This window comes from Mirounga leonina, unplaced genomic scaffold, assembly GCF_011800145.1.
Source record: "Mirounga leonina isolate KUSES-001 unplaced genomic scaffold, KU_Mleo_1.0 Mir_152, whole genome shotgun sequence".
NCBI classification, from domain to species: Eukaryota; Metazoa; Chordata; class Mammalia; order Carnivora; family Phocidae; genus Mirounga; species Mirounga leonina.
Window position 1 is genome coordinate 3,617,630 of NW_023270380.1, and position 21,975 is coordinate 3,639,604.

General features: G+C 39.5%; 1 long non-coding RNA gene across 4 annotated transcripts; it reads right to left on the bottom strand.

Annotated features, from left to right (window-relative positions):
- Positions 1-9: 9 nt before the first annotated feature.
- On the bottom strand, positions 10-21,917 carry LOC118012909. 4 transcript variants are annotated; one of them, XR_004679855.1, is made up of 5 exons: positions 21,699-21,917; positions 6,442-6,547; positions 4,429-4,573; positions 1,376-1,521; positions 10-1,034 (listed from the first exon to the last, which is right to left on the bottom strand). It is a non-coding gene; the product is annotated as an uncharacterized LOC118012909 (long non-coding RNA). The 4 variants fall into 4 exon arrangements; XR_004679856.1 differs by having other exon boundaries at positions 1,432-1,521; positions 21,699-21,897; XR_004679858.1 differs by lacking the exon at positions 1,376-1,521 and having other exon boundaries at positions 21,699-21,896.
- Between the last annotated feature and the right edge of the window lie 58 nt (positions 21,918-21,975).

The window sequence follows — 21,975 nt, forward strand, 5'->3', positions numbered from 1 at the left end:
TTTAGAAACACAACTTTGTCTTCTTGTTTTTGGGGGGGAAAAATAAAAGAGGATGTGTTTTCCTAATCCGGATCTGCCTCCAGTTGTAAGTAACTTTACAATCCCATAAACTCAATTTCTGAAATACATCTAGCTCAATGTGACCAGGATTCTCCTAAACTAAACATTCTAAAACTGGAGCTTTTATACTTTAGAAAGAGCTAAGAAAAACAAAAAAGCTACGGTTCATGGACAATCATTATCTTGACATTTGGGTCAGTATGACTCAGTATCTTCATTAGAACCCCAGGTACAGAATGATCTGTTTCAATCACCACAAGGTTTCTCATACCAGGCTTATAGTTATAGTCTTTGGGTTCTGAGCTCTCATTAAGGAGTTTGTGTGTGTGGTTTGTGTGTATATGCATGTACGTGGGCATATGCACACGTTTTCATAGGATGACAATCTGAGCTATATTTGTGTGCTATATTTGTGAGCTATATTTGTGTGCCATTCTGGATGATCTCAACGGTCATCTCAAACTGAAGTCAAGCAATTTCAGTGCTTGGATTTGCATTCGAGTTTATGATTGCAGGAGTGCTAAGTAGGGCTGCTTTGATTATTGTGGGCTGAATTAGTCATGACTCCATTGCCCATGAGAAAAACTTGTTCCAAGCTCGCTGCCTTGCAAAAGAGACATGAACACCATGGACACCTACACCACAAGTTCCGGGTCTGTATGGTTAATTGTGGAAAAACCTTCAGGCCAGAAGTCACAGAACACATACAATTCCCCAAGCTATCATCCCACCAAGAGATGTGTCTGGGTCAGTCAGTGCTGGACTTCTCGAAGCATGAGGTGTCCCACTAGGGAGGGACCGCATTCCTGTACTGCTCTGCATAGTGGGGAGAGGTAGGGGCCATCTATGTGGCTACATAACAATGGAAGCTTCCTGCTCGATAAGTTGGTATTATTAGAGCCCAGGGGCCCGTGTCTGCTCGTTCTCCTGTTAAGCCTCCTTGGACTTCCAAAGCCAGATCTCTGCTAAGTTACCTGAAAGGCATAAAAAACAAACCTTCAAGGCTACTTGGATTTGTCTGTTCTCACTTGCTCAGGCTAAATGGTAATTTACTGGCTCCCCTATTGGCCAAGGGTGGAGCTCACTTCAGAGACTTAATCCATGCCACAGAGATTTTTTTGCCATTCAGTTCTGTTGCTTTGCTGTGTGGGAGCCACAGAGAACAGGCTTTCTCCATCAGAGGTGGGGGCAGGTTGAGGGTGGGGTATGGCCCACATAAGAGCATTTAGGGTTACCACAGCAAGCTCGGAAGAAAGAAAGAGCTTCGTTCTTTCAGCATCCATGCATAAAATAGTGGGGTAGGGCTCTGACTGACCCTGCTTGGATCACTTGTTCATCCATAGGGCTTGAGAGAATGAGTACCATGATTACCAAGTCTAGATCACATGGGCACTCCTTTGGAGGGTGAGTTACTATTCTTTGCTGCTCATCACCATGCAGGAGCTGGGGAAGGACAGTTATCTAAAAAAAAAAAGGAGGGGGAGGGTATTTGGAAGTAAAAAAAATCAATTGATGTTCTATACATAGATAAAGGAGAAGAGAACAGAGTAGACTTAATTCAGAAGTGATGCTTTTGAGCTAAACGAATGCCAGATGGCATTGCAGCATGATATATAATTAAAGGTTTTGCAGTAGTTTGAATAGAAAGAAGTGATGGCAAAATGGTGATCTCATGGCACATGCTGACATGCCAACTTCAAAAACAAAGGCTTCATAGCATCAGTACTCTATTCATAGTGCTAGTGGTGATGTAGTCCCATTAAAACTCTTGCAACCACCACATTAAATTAATGTTATTTGTTTTTTTATTGGAATAAAAATAATTTCAAGCAATACTAGGAATCTCTTCCTTTATGAGAGATCCATACATGACTTAATTCTGAGAAGACTTGCTAGCATATCCACTTCGTCTGAGATCCACTCTCTTTTCTTTTTCAGGCCAAACATTGGAATTCCTTCAATCTTGCTTTGTCTGATAATAGTTTCGAGTTCCTTTAGGGCAGGAATTCCCAAATGGAGAGTGGTCGTCTTTGGGAGGCATATGGGAATTATCTGAGGGGCTATGTCAAACACACAGGTGCCCCCACCATTCTGAAATCGCCTTCATGATGGCACATTCTCCATTGTTGAGAACCACCGCCATCAAAATCCACTTCAGCAATAGGATATATGATGTGCCTCAAGAGCACCTGGTTGGAAAATAGGGCAGAAGTCATGACTTTTGAATGCCAACTTCCTAAAGTATAGCACCTGGAACTAAATATAATGGTCTCTGTATGGTCTCGTTGCTAAAATGCAGAGAGAAGCACCTCGGTTAATTGCATATCTGATTCTCAGTTATGTCCTTCCCTTTACTTTGAATCTCCTGATATTGACTGTGTAGGCAGGGAGTGGACTGCCCACATCTTTCTCCAAGGATGGGTTTGCTACCCAGCAGCCAGCTTCTGCAGGACCTGCCCTATTACAGAGGCTGTCTGGCCCGAGGCCCATGGTCGTCTTGGAACAGCCTGCACCTAGTGGCCATTTTGGCCAGCCAGGGACACGTTGGTGGGCACTCCATACTTCAGAGCCCCCTGCCAAATCAGCCAAAGACTCACTGGGTCTGTATCCAAGTTCACGGTCTTCCTCTGCCCACTCCTGCTTCCTCCTTGTTATGGACTGAGTGTCTGTGTCCTCTCAAAATTCGTATGTTGAAACCTAATCCTCAGTGTGGTGGTATTTGGAGGTGGGTCTTTGGGAGGTGACTAGGTTATGAAGGTGAAGCCCTCATGAATGGGATTAGTGCTCTCAAAAGAGACTCCGGAGAGCTCCCTCACCTCACCACACAGTGAGAAGACACCATCTGGGAACCAGGAAGACGGCTCTTACCAGACAAGGAATCTGCCTTGGTTTTGAACTCCCAGCTTGCAGAACTAAATAAATGTCTGTTGTCTATAAGCCACCCAGTCTACAGTACTTTATTATAGCAACTGGAACTGATGAACACACTCTTCTTTCCTCTCACAGGTTTGATCTAGAAGAAGCATCTTGTACCCCTAACTCCACCCCAGCATCTGCTCCTGGAGACCCCAACTGTGACCCCAACTGCTCCTGGTTGACTGTGCTTTACCGGCTGGCCCACTGTGTGCTAATCATGTCCCACTCTCTGGACAGTCCTGCTCCTTCCTTTGTAACTAGATGTACTCTGTCATAGTCAGCTTGAGGATTCTCAAATGCAGATCCCAGGAAAAGAAAGATTCCCAAAAGCAAATCAGTAGACTACAAGCATTATTTTTATCCTGAAAAATTCATATACCGTATTACATTTGTTGAATGCTTATTATGTGGCAGGCACTGTTTTAGGCACTTCATCTGAATTAATTCATCACAGCCCTGTTGTTGATACTATTATTATTCCAATTGTTTAGGTGAGGAAACCGAGGCATAGAAAGTCACCCAGTTGGTGAGTTGGTAGACCTAGAGCTTAAATTTAGGCAATCTTACTTCAGAGCCCATGATATGAATCACTATACCAAGTGGTTCTCAATCTTTGGCGTGCACCAGAATCACTTGGAGGACTTATTAAAACTCAGATTCTGGCCTCCACTCCAAGGTGGAGGCCAGATTTGAGGTGGGGCTTGAATACTTGCATTTCCAGTGAATTTCCAGGTGATGTTAATGCTACTGCTCTAGGGACCACATTTTGATATTCACTGTGTTACAGGATATGGCCTCTCAAGTAAAAAAAGAGAATAACTGTTATTGTGTGGGGACGCATTACATTTTCCCACATGATAAATAACAGTTTCCAAATATAATATGTTTGGGGAATACTTGCTAGCTAATCTTGTCATGGCTTCTCCAATATCAAGCATTTCTCCTCTTCCTGGTGCTAGACCTCTCTCTGTTGCCCATGTGTGGCCAAGGACATCTAATTACAAAACCCAGTGTTATTTTCTTAGGATATTGAGAGGAACCTAGGTTTGATAGATAAAGGCTAGGGTACCTGAAGTGTGCATATTACTTAGAAACCATAAGTTAGACTTTTAAAAATGGGAGAATGGTTATTATTAGCTCAGTCAATGGTAAGGCCCAAAGAAGTACAACATAATCACAAATGTAGTATTTTATATTGTTAAATTTTGCTAAATACGTGTGTGAAAGAACATCCATTTTAAAAATAATAAAAATGTAATAGTTTTGTATCTCAAAAACAATAAGGTAATTTTTTAAGATTATTTTTAACTGTGAATCTTTATTTGTTCATTAATTCATTCAGTTAACATTTAGTAAGCACCCATGAGACTATGGCATTGTGTTCACAGAATTATATAACAATATGTTATAATTATAATCACTAATGATCACTAATCTTTTTACCATACTCACCTTCTCAGGGAATTTAAATCCTTTCTGAATTTTAGGTCATTGGTTTTCACACCATCTTTGAGAAGCAAGATGATCTTGTGCTTTATGTCCAATGTATACTCCAAAAAGCTAAGGACTCAAGGATCAGGATGGCCTCCAGGAAAACCTGGGACAGACCCACAAGTAGAAATTACAACCTTCAACTCTTAAGTATTACTCTGCCAAACAATTTTCCATCTCTGGAGGATTATCTGTCCTAGCTTTCTATGGTAAAACACTTACTTTCATTTTTACTTAAAAAAAAAATTCTATAGGGAAGTTAAAAAAAAATTAATATCTGTTTGGCTCTCTTGTGATTTCAGGAAATCTGTTGCATGTACCTCAAGCCCCAGGCAGGACAAGTCTACTTTGTCCCCTAAAGGATTCTGTAACTTATAGCCTTTGAAAATAATATTCCAGGTAAAGAGAACCGAGAGGGGATAGAAGGGGGAATCCCACATGCATTCGTGGGATTGTAATACTGTTCTTTTTACAGTGGAGAAACTGGATGGAATTATCTTCAGCTTCTTAAAAAGACTATGATCTCTTAAGAAGTGTAATTATATACCTACAATTACCCATTTATTCAACATTTTACTGGAGATCCTAATGAGTGTATTACGATAAGAAAGAGTAAAAAGTGTAAGGCTTGGAAAGGAAGAAAAAAAGTATCATTTTCATTGATTTTATACATAACAAGTAAAAATAAATATTAGATAGAATTCATAAGAGTGAGAGAAAAAAAGAATTAATAAGAGAGTTTAGCAAGGTGGCTGGATATAAAATCAATTGTACTTCTCCACAGAAGCAACAGTTAAAAACATATCTTATTAAAAGATATCATTTATAATAGAAACAAATAAATAGGGTACTTAGAAATAAATCTAAAAATCTGTGTAAGATGTTTGTGGAGAATTATTGAGACATTAAAGAAAACCTAAACAAATGGACAGATGATATATTGAGATGTCATCACTTCTTCCCAAAATTGATGCAGATATTCCAATAAAAATCTCAATAGTGCTTTTTCAGGGACTTAAACCAACTCTAAAAACTATGTATCCAAGAGGAAAAGCCCAAGATTAGAGAAGGCATTTCTAATAAGGAAAATGAAACAGGGATTTTTACTACATGATAACAAGTTTTTTAGGAAGTTGTAATAATTAAGACACAAGGATAGACAAAATAATGAAACCGTAAAAAATTAAGAAACAGAACTTTTTGTGCATTAAAATGATATATGACGGAGACAGCAGTGCAGGTTACTGGGGGAAGGGTGGACTTTTAAATAAAAAGCACTAGAACAACTGTTTATGAGGAAATAATAAAATTGGATCCCTATCTAACATCAAACAGAAAAACCACTTTTAGACATATTAGAAATGTGTAAAAAGCAAAACTTAAAACATTTTAAAATAAAATATAAAACAAGATGTCTATAACTTCAGAGGAGAGATTTATTGTACAAGACACAAAAATCACTAATAAAAATATACAAAAATGATAAATGTGACTATATTATTATCAAGAACAGCTGTCCATAAATGTTTACTATAAAGAAAGTTAAAATAGAATCCACAAACTAGAAATATGATGAACACACACACATATATACATATATATACAGATCAAAACATATATATTTATAAAAACTCCCATAAATTAATAGAAAAAAGAACACAATTTATAGAAAGATGGTCAAAGGATACAAAGAGAGATAATAATTTTATACCACAAGATGTGAATTTCACTAATGTCAGAAAAACACAAATGAAAAAGAAATGAGATACGATTTTTTATCCACAACTGATAGCGAAAACGGATAGGATCCTTTTGGATAAGAATTTTGGAGTATGCATCAGAACTAAACACATAAGTGCCCTTTGATCCAGGTGCTCTATTACTCAGGATCCAACCTGCATGTGTACAAAGAAGAAAGAACAAAAGAATTATCGTCACCAATGCTAACTCGCCGATGAAATGGTGGAGCCTCACCTTGTTCCACATTAGGAAGGGGTCACTCCAAGTAGTTACACAGACCAGATTACACAGAACCCATAGATTCTGATCGACAGAAGGTGATAGGAACACAACTGAGAACCTAAAAAAAAGGAGAACACTTCAATTCTAAAATGTGAAGTTCTTCGTGTTTCCAACCCCCAAGTTTTACAAATGTGTCCACTTTACATATTTCGATTTTGCCAGGGTATCTTTTCACTACACTCAATAATTGGTGTTTTCATTTGCTGTGAGGGCCAGGTTAAATGATTTTTGCACTGATTGCCATTTACATATGAAAACCTAAGAAAGCCACTGGGGTAAAGTTTTTAGGACAGTTCAGTCTATGAAAATATATTTAGAGAAGGAACAGTGTAAAAGGACCCAGCTTCATGGTTTTTATTCAATTAAGCAACCATCCATAAAAACCCAGATTTTGTGGTTTTTGTTCAATACACGTTGCATTTATTGATAAAGGTGAGTTGATAAATTTAGGAAGATAAAGGTCCCAAATTATATCTTTCTCCATCTGCTCTGAGTATACATTCATTAAGTTAGTGATTTTTAGGTAATCAAGCTTTAGGATTCAGTTATGACATTAAATCTAAAATCATGAGAAAACTAAATTATAATAGAAATCTATAGCAAATATTTCCATAATGGCATATATATTATCAGAAAAAACCCCCCACAAAACTGAAGAAATCACAAAGCTTTCTGTAGGAAAAATCGTGCAATTAGAAATCAAAGTATAGGGAAGAAAACTCTCTTCTTCTCTTCTATGTTCTTTGGCTGGCCTAACAATTAAATTGATATAAGGCAGGTTAACAGGAGAAAAACAAATTTAAATTTCTATGTAGGGAACCCCAAAGATGTGAGGCTCCAAGAAGTGACCAAAGCAGGCATCTTTTTTTTTATAAAGATTTTATTTATTTATTTGAGAGAGAATGAGATAGAGAGAGAGAGCATGAGAGGGGGAGGGTCAGAGGGAGAAGCAGACTCCCTGCCGAGCAGGGAGCCCGATGCAGGACTCAATCCCGGGACTCCAGGATCATGACCTGAGCCGAAGGCAGTCGCTTAACCAACTGAGCCACCCAGGCGCCCAGCAGGCATCTTTTATATCTTTTAAACTAAGAAACACTAAATTTGTGAAGAGTTGACAAGATAATGAAGTTTGGTTTTGGGGTAGCAAATTAGTTAAGAAGTAACACCGTCTGTTTATATAGCCTTCTTGGCCTTAAATTCCCTATCTCTGGTGATAAGGACGTTTCTCTTCCTCCTGGTACAGGAAGGGTATCTTTAGCATGGGAGATTTATTTCCTGCTTTCAGAGGGACCAAGAAGGTCAGAGTGTCCTTTCATCAGGTGTTTCTCAAGTAATTTTAAAGATTTTATTTATGTATTCATTTTAGAGAGACAGAGGGCATGAGCATAAGCAGGGAGAGGGGCAGAGGAAGAGGGAGAGAGAGAATCTTAAGCAGGTTCCACGCTGAGCATGGAACCAGTTGCCACACAGGGCTTGATCCCACAACCCTGAGATCTTGACCTGAGCAGAAACCAAGAGTCGGATGCTTAACCAACTGTGTTACCCAGGCACCACTCAAGTGATTTTATTCAAAGTAATCAATATGCCAATGTAGAAAATTTAGGGATGGTATATGCTGCTCCCCTTCCAAAGCAAGAGCATCTAGGTTTTGAGGGAAAAAATAAATACTCACTAATAACATAGTTTCAAGGGTGAGGACGGGAAAAAATTCTTCTGACATGTTCTAGTAAATGAGATACAGCATTATTTCCTCCTTTGGGGAGACATTTTTAAAATTTATTTTTATTTTTATTTTTTTAGAGAGAAAGAGTATGGGTGGGGGTGGGGGAGGTGAGGGGTGGGCAGAGGGAGAGAGAGAGAGAGAATCTTTTTTTTTTTTTTTAAAGATTTTATTTATTTATTTGAGACAGAGAGAATGAGAGAGACAGAGAGCACATGAAAGGGGGGAGGGTCAGAGGGAGAAGCAGGCTCCCCACCGAGCAGGGAGCCCAATGCGGGACTCGATCCAGGGACTCGATCCAGGGACTCCAGGATCATGACCTGAGCCGAAGGCAGTCGCTTAACCAACTGAGCCACCCAGGCGCCCTGAGAGAGAGAATCTTAAGCAGGCTCCACACACAGCGTGGAGCCCAACACAGGACTTGATCTCAAGACCCTGAGATTGTGACCTGAGCCGAAATCAAGATGGAAGGCATTTTTAAAAATGAGTATATGTGAGAGGGCGCCTGGGTGGCTCAGTCGGCTAAGCGTCTGCTTTCAGCTCAGGTCATGATCCCAGGGTCCTGGGATGGAGCCCCGCATCGGGCTCCCTGCTCGGCGGGAAGCCTGCTTCTCCCTCTGCCTGCCGCTCCCCCTGCTTGTGCTCTCTCTCTGACAAATAAATAAATAAAATCTTTAAAAAAATTAAAAAAAAATGAGTATATGTGAGAGATGGCACAGTCATCATTCATAAACACCCAACAATTAGTTGTTAGTTAACTTAAAAATCTGATGGGCTTGGTAGACCAAGTGAACTATGAGTGGGGAAAGAGGCGTATGTGAAAAATGGAGACAACACGAAGGTGCGGTGCAGGTAGTATGATCTTGTATATGGCTTATAATAGGACTCCGAATGCTATGAGGATACAGAGGATGGGAGAGGGAGCTCATGTGACTTGTGTTGTGACATTTTTCCTGGAACGAGTACCAAGGAATCACCAGCCTATTAATTACAACCATATTTCCAGTTGGGATGCTGATGAGAGAAGCTCACTGGATGTGTCTGAAAAACCTCTTGCTCAGATAACTAATGAGATTTGCTCTGGGGTGCAGAAGCTTCACCATAGCCCACATTTCCCGAGTCTTCCATTATTCATCTTCCCTTCCTCTGACCATGCCCCACCCCCTTTAAGATTCTTTTAGTTAATTTTTAAAAATTATTTTATTGAAAAACACTTTACCATCAACCATTTTTGTAGTATGCAGTTCAGTGATGTTAAGTATTTTCACATAGTTGTGAAACAAATCTCCAGAACTTTTTTATCTTTCAAAATGGAAACTCTTCATGCTTTAAACAACAATTCTCTTTTTCCCCTCCCCTTGCCCTGGATAGCCACCATACTGGGGTTTTTTTTCCCTGTGAATTTGGCTACTTTAGATACCTCATACGTAAGTGGACTCATACAGTATTTGTTCTTTTGTGACTGTCTTATTTCAGCTATCCTAAGGTCTTCAAGGTCCATCCATTGTTGTAGACAAGCTGCAATTCCATTCCTTTTTAAGACTGAGTAATACTCCATTAGCTATGCCACATTCTGTTTATCCCATCATCTGTTGACAGACACTTGGGTTGTTTCTCTCTCTTGGCTATTGTGATTAGTGTTTCTATGAACACTGGTGTGCAAATATCTTTTCCAGATCCAGCTTTCAATTCTTTTGGATATATGCCCAGTACTGGGATTGCAAAATCATATGGTAGTTCTATTTTTCATTTTTTGAAGTATCACTTCTATTCGTCAGCTCAGGCTGTCATGACAATATACCACAGTCTGGTAAGCTTAAATGACAGAAATTTATTTCCTCCCAGTTCGGGAGGCTGGAAGTCCAGGCAGGTAGGTCAGGTTTCTGGTAAGAGTTCTTTCTTTGGCTCGCAGACAGCTGCCTTCTCACAGGGTCCTTTTCTCGTGCACGCGCACTCCTTGTGTCTAATTTTCTTCTTAGAAGGGCACCAGTCTGAATGGATTTGGGCTCTACTCTAACAACCTCACTTAACACTCCTTAATTACCTCCTTAAAGGCCGCATCTCTACGCAATCACATAGGGGGATAAGGCCTCCACATGTGAATTTTAGGGGGACACAATTCAGTCTGTACCACTGCCATTCACTTTTCCATAGCCACTGTACCATTTTATATTTCCACCCACAGGGCATTAGATTCCAATTTCTCCACACCCTGGTCAACACTGGTTATTTTCTCCTTCCTTGACAGCAACGGTCCTAATGTGTGTGAGGAATGCCCAAGCCCCTTTAATGTGGGGCCCAGGGAAATGTGAGTTGAGTAACCACCCTTATATATTGGATTCTATTTATGGCAAGTAGTACTGCCCCAGTGTGCCAGGCTTTGCAGGTGGGAAGTTGAGAAACAGAAGAGCAGAGTGACATTTCAAGGGGCAGAGGGAATGATTTAAGAGAATCCACGCTAAATGAACCTGGAGTCTATTTTTAGCTGGGCCGGATTACAGTTGCCTTCAGAGGTTGCATACATTAAGAGTAATCGTTTAAAAGAAAGCATAGCTCAGGCTTACACGGTATCATCTACAAGCCCAGCAGGGCTTCAGCAGGGTTCCCGGCCCTCCCGCCATCTACTGGGCCCTTAGCAGTGTTCAGAGAGTGTTCACACCCGGCAGGCTGCAGAGAAGCCCTGAATGTCATCAAATTGGCGTGCAGAAAGGAGCACTTAATCCTGTTTTCTTTAATCTAACTACCTAAGGCCTTGGAGTTAGTCAACTGTAACTTCAAAACCCAAGGCAAATTGAACCCAGTAGGGTCTCTTTGAAAAGGCTAGCACATTCAATGAGGTTCTCCTTGGTTTCCATAAAACACTATTCCACACAGAGAAGAACACTAGAATTTTTGGGAGGAATCAGAGTTTTCTTTTAAATATTTGCTTTGCAAATTTTTAGCTCAGGCTGTTTTCCAAACTTTGTGCTCTACTCAATCATCATATAAAAGATTACATTCTTCATTTATTAATACATCAAATATACACAAAACCTGTATTTAGAAACAAGGTACCACGTTACCTGTGAGAAATAACATTGTCAAGGAGCTTATAGAGAACCAGGGGCAATGACTTATGTGTGTAAGAATAATAATACAAGACAGAAATCTGCAAGAGAGAGAGATTCAGTGATGTGGGTGAAGAAAGATCCCTTCTGGCCAGGGCTCCCAGAAAGAATTTCAAAAAGGGCACGGTGTTTGAGTTAAGCTTTAAAGAGAGATCAGGTTTGAGGCGTGTGGAGAAGTAGAGGAAGATTATCCCAGGCAGAGGAAAATCACCCCATAAATCTGGCACTGAGAATAGGAAACTATGTGTATGAGAGAACGGTTTGGATGGCAGAAAAGAAAGGTGGGGAAAAGGAGCCTGGGATCTGGTCTCAGAGGTTCCTGTATTGCTAAGGAGTGAATTATTTCATGCTAATCATTGTTACTTAAAATTTGGAAATGTCACTGTGCACTTGACATGAGGATATAGATGGTCCCTACAGGAGCTGAATTTCCCTTTTGAAATTCCAGTTTGAGACATGATAAACACACGCATATTGAGGGAAACATAAATGTTTAGATGTAAATTGTGCCTGTTACCCTAGAATAACTGATGGGAACTTAGGAAAGTAAAGCAAAAGATAATATATACATACAAAAGGAGAGGGGCGGAGGGAGATTCTTGTAGCTGAGGCTCACCTCTCCACCTCTTTAAGCAGCTGACATTGAGAAACAGGCAAGGTCAGAAGGAATTCCAAATATGCTTGGCCTTTAAGCTTTATAAATAGAAGGCCTGCTATTTATATATAACCTACTTAAAATACCCTTTATTTTAAGTGGCTAGCTAGGACAGCCATCAAAACTTAATTCTGGGTAGTCCAGAAGCTCACAACTCTAGCAAGGAAAGGAAGTTTCCCCCAGAAACATTAGTATACATCGTGGTTAGTTTCTACAGTACTGATATTCCAGGAATAGACTGTTAGAAGTTCATTGTCTTTGGCAGCTGATCTTTTAAGAAACTTGTGAAATGAAACACTCTAATATTTTTTTTATTGTGAAAAGGTCCAAACATACAAAAGAACAGAAAATAACATAATGAACTTGCCTATACTTATCACACAGATTCAGTAATTACCAAGATTTCACCACATTTGCTTTACCTACTCCAAAAAAAATTTTTTTTAATTGGGAGGCATTATAAAGCATTCTAATACTGTTAGAGTGGGCAGTTAGTGAGGCTATAGCTGGATGGCTGGAGGCCATCAAAGGGGGTATCACAGCCAGCTGTCTGGAAAGTTAGAGACCTGTCCTGGCAGCCGCCCAAAGACAAAGCCCCAAGAAGCCGGATCAAACCAAATAGGGCCAAGACAAAGAAGGCCAGAGATCCTGACCAAGTAAGCGAGAAAAGACATGAAACCCTGCTCCCAAAGAAGTCGCCTCCCCAAGTAAGAACTATTCCACTCCCTAGTTAACCACTATCAATAAGAGATAGAGACCCAAACCCTGGGGCATGCAGCTCTCACCTGGAGCTCACCTGCTCTCCTATCTCGAGACTGTACTCTCACTTTAATAAACTTTCCTACTTGCACCGCTCAGCCCAGTGTCTGGTTCGTCCTTGAATTCTTTCTTGCATCAAGACCAGGAGCCTAAAGTGACATCCCAGGGACAGGCTGAGCAGAGGCCTCAGGGCCCAGCGGTCTACCCTGTTCAAACAGCAACACTAGACCCTCATTTGGAATCTCTTATAGGCACAAACATTTCCTTAAATAATCTTATGGGATTAACACATTTAACGTTAACAATAATTCTTTTGTATCAACTAGTGCCAGTTTATAATCACATTGTATCTAGTCTCCAACAGGCCTTTGTTTCAGATGGTTTGTTTAAGAATCCAAAGAAGGCATACACTTGACATTTGGTGGTTAAGTCTCTTAAGACTCTTTTTTTTTTTTTTTTTAAGATTTTATTTATTTGACAGAGAGAGACACAGCGAGAGAGGGACACAAGCAGGGGGAGTGGGAGAAGGAGAAGCAGGCTTTCCGCCAAGCAGGGACCCCAATGTGGGGCTCAATCCCAGGACCCAGGGATCATGACCTGAGCTGAAGGCAGACACTTAACGACTGAGCCAGGCGCCCCTCTTAAGACTCTTAATTAGAACAGCTCCATATCCCCCGCCCCTTTCTCTATGTCCTTGACTTATTCAAACTGGGTCAGTTTTCTCATGGAACATAAGACATTCTGCATTTGCCTCTTAGCTTCCTTGTGCTATTATTTCATGGTTCCTCTGTACCCCACATCCATTTTTAAATTGGATAGTGTCCATTGCCTACATATTAATACTGTCCTTGGCATAGACGAGAGAAAGATAAGGGAATTTATTGGGATAAACATAAGTTGGGTATTTTTTTTTTAACTAGGCTGAACTGAATTTTAATTTTAAACGCCAGCTTCGTCACTGAGTGGCTGTGCAAATTCATATTCGTGTGCATTTTTTAACTTCTCCAAGTTGGTTTCATTATAAGCATATCGATAATTTCACGGGGTTGCTCTGAGGATCACAGAAAGAGAATTTATAAAGGACCTAATCCAGTGGTAAGCACAGATAAGAGGCCCTACAGAACCGGAATTACCTAGGGAGTTACTTTAATGTATACTTAGCTCCGGCTATGGTGAGAGCCTCCTGAAGGACTGGTCTGCTTGATGAAGTTACCAAGATTTGGTTTATTTCCCAGATTTCAAAAGATAGGTATCTTACTAATTATAAAAACAACAGCTGGCTATTTTTTTTTTTTTGGAAGAATCTAAATTATATGGGTAGTCATTTAAAAGAAATCCAATTTAAAACCTAATTCCATTAAATGAAACAGCTATTTACATTCATCCTGACAAGGTGGTTGAGGCCAAAAGACCTAACAGTGTTTATATGCAGGAGAGAGAAAGAAAGGATTCATGAATTGAACTGGATCCTTCAGATACATCTGCAGATACATGTGCATCGGAATTGGATTTGAATTTGGATTTGGATTTGAACGTGCATGCTAGTTTGAGAATCTATGAGAAATTCTGGGAGCAAACTTCCCAGAGTTGGGGAACTTGTTCCAGAGTTACCGTTATGAAATGGAAAAGCTGATATTGGAATCAGGATCCCTAGCCTTCAAAACCTATGTCGATTCCTCTAGGCCATGTTTCTAACTGCCAAAGACCGTCACAGAACTCTCACTAAACCTATTCTCAATCTTATGTAACACTGAGCTTGTTAATGAATCCATGTTTTCAAAGCCTTAAGATGCTGGATGATTTCCCTTGATTCCTTTCTGGAAGAGACTTATCCGAGTGGGCTTTTAGGCCATTCTTCCCTTTTAATAACTTGTAGTGCCTTTGCTTACTTACTCTCCAACCCCCATGCCCTGCCTTGCCCCCCCCCCCCCCCCAGTCTTTCTCTTTGTCCTTCTTAAGTGAAGGGATTTCCAGTATCAAGTTCTGGCAAGTTTAAAATAAAAATTGAAAATGCAGTGCAGAGCCTTGGGACAAATTTACAGAATTTCTTTAGATTATTTGCATTATTTACAAACAGCTATTTCATGTCTATGACATGGGAAGTTTTAATCATGGTTTTGATCATAGCTCTGTCCCGGATTTAATGACAGCAAAATGGAAAAAGCTATGATTCCCCCCATCCAGAAACATAGAAAGGGAAGGGAATAAAAAGATCAGAAACAAAGAAAAAGATCCACATTCAAACCCTGCACACATTCTGAGGATTAAAACCAAGTCATTTTTACCACTAATCAAGGTGAGTGTTCTTAAAGTTCCATTTTTTTTTTTTAACAGTTTAAGTTTTGTGAAGTTCACTGTAACCTTCTACTTGAGATCTTCTTGCCTCAGGAATACATTATGTATGTAGAACCCTGAAACACAAGCCTTTGGAAGCCAATGGGGACAACCAAGGGCCAGAGAGGGGCATCAAAAATCCTAGTCTGTCTCTCTCTCTCTTTTTTAAAGATTTTATTTATTTATCTGAGAGAGAGAGAATGAGCAGGCAGAGGAGCAGAGGGAGAGGGACAAACTGACTCTGCGCTCAGCGCCAAGGCCAACACAGGGCTCGATCTCAGGACCCTGAGATCATGACCTGAGCCAAAATCAAGAGTCAGACGCTTAACCGACTGAGCCACCCAGGCGCCCCCACCCCCCTAGTCTGTGTCTTAAGCAATTCTCAGAGCTGAGGTTTCTAGACTTGCTATGCCAGACAAGCATTTGCAAGGGGTTTTTAAATACAGTAAAGGAGAAAGGGCTTTAACTTGACCTGTTTACATTTCTGTCAAGTTTGCAGCTCTTATTTCCTGTATTTTTCCCATTTTTCTTTTCTTTTTTTTAAAGATTTTATTTATTTATTTGTCAGAGAGAGAGAGAGAGAGCACAAGCAGGGGGAGTGGCAGGCAGAGGCAGAGGGAGAAGCAGGCTCCCACTGAGCAGGGAGCCCAGTGGATGCGGGGCCCAATCCCAGAATCCTGGGATTATGACCTGAGCCAAAGGCGGATGCTTAACTGACTAAGCCACCTGGGTGTCCCTATTTTTCCCATTTTTCTTTTAGAATTATCTCTTGTTTTAGCTCCTTGTTTTTATGATATTTTTTACTTTTTTTTTTATATTCTCTTTTAATAGGCTTTATTTTTTAGAGCAGTTTTATATTCATAGCAAAATTGGTAAGAAAGTGTAGAGATTTCTTACATCCCTCCTGACCCCACACACACTAGTCCTTCCATTATCAACATCCTTCACTAGAGTGGTATATTTCTTACAACTGGTGAACCCACATTGACATATCAGCATCGCTCAAAGTCCATAGTTCACATTGGGGTTCACTCCTAGTATGCACATTCTATGGGTTTGGACAAATGCATAATGACAGGTATCCATCATCAGGGTATTATCCAGAGTACTTTCATTGCCCTAAAATTCCTCTGTACTCTCTCTATTCAACCTTTTCTCTCCCCTAACCTCCTTGGCAACCAATGATTTTTTTTTTTTTTTTTTTACTGTCTCCATAGTTTTGCTTTTTCCAGAATGTCATATTGTTGAAATCAGATAGTATAAAGCTTTTCTGATTGGCTTCTTTCACTTACTAATATGCCAGTAAGTTTCCTCCATGTCTTTTCAGGGCTTAATAGCTCTTTTTTTTTTTTTTTTGGCACTGAATTATGTTCTATTGTTTGGATGTACCACAGTTAATTTTCCGCTCACCTACTGAAAGACATCTTGGTGGCTTGACTGCCATTAGGCAATTATGAAAAATCTGCAATAAACAACTATGAGCAGGCTTTTGTGTAGCTGTAAGTTTTCAATTCTTTTGGGCAAATACCAAGGAGCATGATTGTTTTGGGTAAATACCAAGGAGAGTGATTGCTGGATCATATAGTAAGAGTATGTTTACATTTTTAAGATACTGACAAACTGTCTTCCAAAATGGTGGTACCATTTTGCATTCCCACCAGCAATGAATGAGAGTCCTGTTGCTCTACATCCTCATCAGCATTTGGTGCTGTCAATTTTCTGGATTTGGGTCATTCTGATAGATGTGTGTGGTATCACTCTGTTGCTTTAATTTGCATTTTTCTGATGATATAGGTTCTGGAGCATCATTTTACATGCTTATTTTCCATTCACATATCATCTTTGGTGAGGTGTCTGTTCAGGTCTTTGGCCCATTTTTTAGTTAGGTTGCTTGTTTTCTTTTTGTTGCACTTTAAGAATTCTTCACATATTTTGATGAACAGTTCTTCATCGAACATGTCTTCTGAAAATATTTTCTCCCAGGGTTTGGCTTTTCTTTTCATTCTCTTAATGGTGTCTTTTACAGAGCAAAACATTTTTAATTTTAATAAAATCTAGCTTATCATTTCTTCCTTTCATGGATCATGCCTTTGGTGTTGTATCTAAAAAGTGATTATTAAACCCAAGATCATCTAGATTTTCTCCTATGTTATCTTCGAGGAGTTTTATAGTTTTGCGTTTTGCATTTAAGGCTGTGATCCATTTTGAATTAATTTTTGTGAAAGTTGTGATTTTTTTTCAATGTGGATGTCCAGCTGTTCCAGCACCATTTGTTGAACAGACTGCTTTTGCTTTTTTTCTATTACCTTTGTTTCTTTGTCAAAAATCAGTTGATGATAGTTACATGGGTCTATTTCTGGGCTTTTTATGCTGTCCCATTGATCTATTTGTCTATTTTTCACCAACACCACACTGTCTTAATTTACTGTAGCTTTATAGTAAGACTTGAAGATGGGTAATGTCAGTTCTCCAGCTTTGTTCATCAATACTGCATTGGCTATTTTGGGTCTTTTGTCTCTCCATCTAAACTTTTGAACCAGTTTGTTGATAACCACAAAAGTCACTTGCTGGGATTTGGATTGGCTCTGCACTGACTCTATAATCAAGTTGGGAATAACATCTTGACAATATTGAGTCTTCCTGTCCACAGACATGGACTATTTCTCCATTTATTGAGTTTTTCTTTGATCTTGTCAGGGTTTTCTAGTTTTCCTCAGTATAGATCTTAACAGAACAGCAAATACAATCACTGAGACATTGGGTTGGCAGCAAGGAAAGAGTCTGTCCGAGAGGCAGCCAAATGAGGGCAAGTCTCAAACTCACCTCCCCGAAGGGGGAAAGAACAAGTTTTTTATAATCGTAGGGGTTGACACTACATACATATTGATGAAATGGATGGGAAAACTTAAAACTCTTCGTGAGGAAAGATAGAGCATGCTTATTGAGCAAACATATGTGTAACACACACCCCACGTTCACTTTGGAGTGGAGACTTATCAGAAGAAGGCAAAATTCAGCCCCTGATGTCAGGAAGTTATCTTAGGACAAGGAGGGGCATGCTCTGAGAGCTGGTATAAACTGGATGAGGTCTGGGGCTTGTTAGCTCAGGTAAGGAATGCACGGTCTTGCTTGTTCATAGGCTGGAACCATATCATTGATTTTGAGTCCAGGCTTCTGCAGACACAACTAGTGGATTTGTTAGTGGGGTCTGAAAAGATACAATAGCTGACTAGGGAGAAATAGTTCTCTGAAAAACAAGCTTTAAATTTTCTACTAGTTTCGACCTTATTAACCCTGTGGGGCACTTACGGTTTTAGATCTTGCACATATTTTGTTAGATTTTTACCTAAATATTCTATTTTGGGGAGGTGCCAATGTAAATGGATTTATGTTTTTAATTTCAATTTCCACTTGTTCATTGCTGGTATACAGGGAAGCTATTGACTTGGGTATATTAATTTGATATATTAATTCATATATATATGGTAGGGTATATAACTTGGGTATATTAATTTGATGTTGCTATTATCACTTCTTAGTTCCAAGAGTTGGTCAGTTCTTTTGGATTTTCTGCATAGATGATCGTGTCATCTGCAAACAAAGACAATTTTATTTCTTCCTTGCCAATCAATATACCTTTTATTTCCTTTCCTTTCCTTTCCTTTTCTTATTGTCTTATTGCAAAGGCTTCCAGCTCAGTGTTGAAAAGCAGTGGTAAAAGGGGACACCCTTGCCTTGTTCCTGATCTTAGTGGAAAATCTTCTATTTTTTCATCATAAACCTGATGTTAGCTATAAGCTTTTTGTAGATTGCATTCTCTGAAATGCAGGAAAGGAAGCACTGTGTAAAGTTATACTTAAATAAAGGATATTGGATTCCATTTCCCCCCTAGTTAGCTCCATGCAGGCCCTCTCTTTACTCAGCTTTAGATCTTCCTCCTGACAGGCATCTTCAGCCCTCTCAGTCCACGTCAATTACAGGTGGTTACATCTGATCCTAGAGCTAATCTGGACTAAGCCAGGAAGTCTACAGGCAGCCGAATGCCTACAGGCAGCCAAATGCCTTTACTAATGGAGCTTGGAATTAGTATTTGGTGCTTCTAGAGTAAGTCTTGAGCATTTTCATGGTCCCTGAGTTACAGACTCCTCCTAACTGGGACTTGTTTGGTCCATAAAACTCAATGTCCACCTCACTTCCCTCAGTAGCACCTTAGCTACCTTCCATTTTCTGAAGCTGAGTAAACTAGGTTGGAGCCATGACATCTAAGTGGTTTTTTGCCGGCCCCCATGCTCCTGCAGGAGCTGGTGTTTTCCCATATATTTGCATTTCTGCTCCAAAGTAGACCAGCCACCCAGAATATGATGCTGCGCTCTTACTTAATTGCACTACTGTCATTTTGTTACAACTCCTGCTAAGCCATCCCACCTGCTGGATCCATCCTTTTGGGTCCACAGCCCTTATGATATGATGTACTGTCTGCCTTTAAAGAGCCAGCCCCACAGCTCAATCAGTTTCACTAACCCAGTTGCTGTTTCCTCTCAAAATTATTAGTTTCATCATGCCTTACCTTATTTAATGGTTCTGACTTTCTTTTCACCCTAAAGTTATTGCCCCAGAAAAGGATGTCAGCATCATACCTGATCCTAATTCCTTAGATATCAAACCAAAATTCCTACAGTATGCACAGTCCCGAGATAACTCACATAAAAAAGAAAAAAAAAGTCTCAGTGCCATATTTATTTATGCCTTCTATGAAGAAATTAGGTTACCACCTCCATCTTGATGTCTGTAAACCTGTATTTCCAGCCTCGATCTCTCAAGGTTTCAGATTCATATATTTAACTTCCACCTTCTACCTGGATGTATAACAAGTACATCACATTCAACATATCAGACCCTGAAACTCATAGTTTTCTCTTCTGGCCTCTCTCACTTCCTTGTTCAACAGCAATTACAATAAAGCCTGCTCCTCTGTATCTGACCCATCAAACTAACTGCCTAAAGTAGAAAGCTGTGCTTCACCTTCTGTTCCCTCAGACCTCACAATCAATCAACCAGTCCCATTAAATATCTCTCCTAACTATTTCTTGAGTGTGTTTATTTCTCTCCACACCATTGCCAACATCCTAATTCAGGCCACCCCCACAATAAACTTCAAACTCCTTAACATTGCATAGCAGATTTATATCTTAAAGTATTAATGTGCATTAATCCATAGTTTCTTGCCTCATCCTGCCTTTTCCTGCAACAAAAACAGTTGGCTACCACATAAAGGTAAAGTACAGAGCATATAAACTTTTACAGATGGAAAACAATAAGCCCATGTCAGATAAATTATTTATTCTAACTCATAGCTTAGTGCTTTAAAAAACTCAACTAAAAAGTCTGCTCTATGGCAAATAAGTAAAATGATACTTATTTTAGCAAGTTGCCAGGCTATATAAATATAGTATACTATGTCAAATAGAATAAATATAGTATACATAGTATACTATATTACTGTAATACTAATATTACATAATTTTAATATTATATTTTTATAAGGTAGATACTATAAATACCTCATTTTTTTGGATGAGGAAAATGATTCACAATTTGTTGAGAAACTAATATATGGTCACAGAGCCAGGATTTGAGCCAGGTTGTTTGCCTACAGAATTTGGGCTCTTAGCCACGGCACTGTGCTATTTCTCCATGTATGGTCTATGGACATTGAAACTTTTATTTTTCATTTTCAAGTTTTATTTGTTAAATCTAGCACTATTTACAATTAGAAAATATTATTCATATATTGCAATACCAATCATATAGAATATCTGGGCAAGGAATACATTATCTCTGTAGAAACTTTACAGATTACAGAAGCAATGTCCTTATAGAAGAAGGACATGGGTTTCCCTGTCTGTATGCAGGAGACACACAAGTGCTAATATTCCACATTATTAACCCTACCCAAAAGACTTACTGGATGCACATATGGACTCTACCTCATTGCTTTCCACTTGTGAATATGTTGTTTTTATTGCTCTATGTCATCCATCCATTAAGCATGTCACTTGATAAACGTTTCTTCTGCAAGTAGCTAGTAAGATTCTTAAGGCCAAGAGTAGTATATTCTATTTATATACTGCAATGAAACCTCCCTCAGTCTTCACACTAAAGCATCAATCCCTCCAATTCTGAATTTCCCTTGAGCTTCACAATGTTCTTCTGAGCTTTGATGTAATGTAATTTAACTATAAATTATAAAGCTGTCTAAAATTAAACATATTCACATCATGTCTGGCAGGAACCTCAAACTCTATAATCCTAAAAACCCAAAGTAACTTAAAAAAAAAAATAAAATCTATGCCTCATTTTTTTTCTCCTTCAGAAGCAAAAAAAAAAAAAAAAATCTTACCCATAACTTCTGGCCCCTAGTCACCAAATTCTAAATTCTGCTATCCCAAATGCCTCTTCTGTCACCTCTTTCTCCTCTCACTGACGCTGACCAAGTTCAGGCCACCATTTTCCTTCACCTGAACCACTGGGACGGCCTCCCAATAGATTGCTCTGAATTCAGTTTGTTATTAGTAGAACCCATCCTTTGTATTTGTACAACTACGTTTCTAAACACGGATATGATCACACTTACTCATTCAAAACAACTTACGCAGAATACAGTCCAAAGTCCTTACTCCGTCGTTCGAAGCTCTCCATGTTACCAGCCTTGGTTTCAATCTAGCTGGCTAGGTACTACTGAGGGTAGTACGTCTCCTCGAACATCTGGGATAGCGCCCGTAAGATCTTTTCTCCTCCCCCAACTGTGGGTTTACGTATATGTATTTGTTTTGTTAAATGGGATCATTAACATTAATCTCACACAGGGCGATTGCTCAAAAGGAAATGTGACCACACCCGCTGTGTGTCTC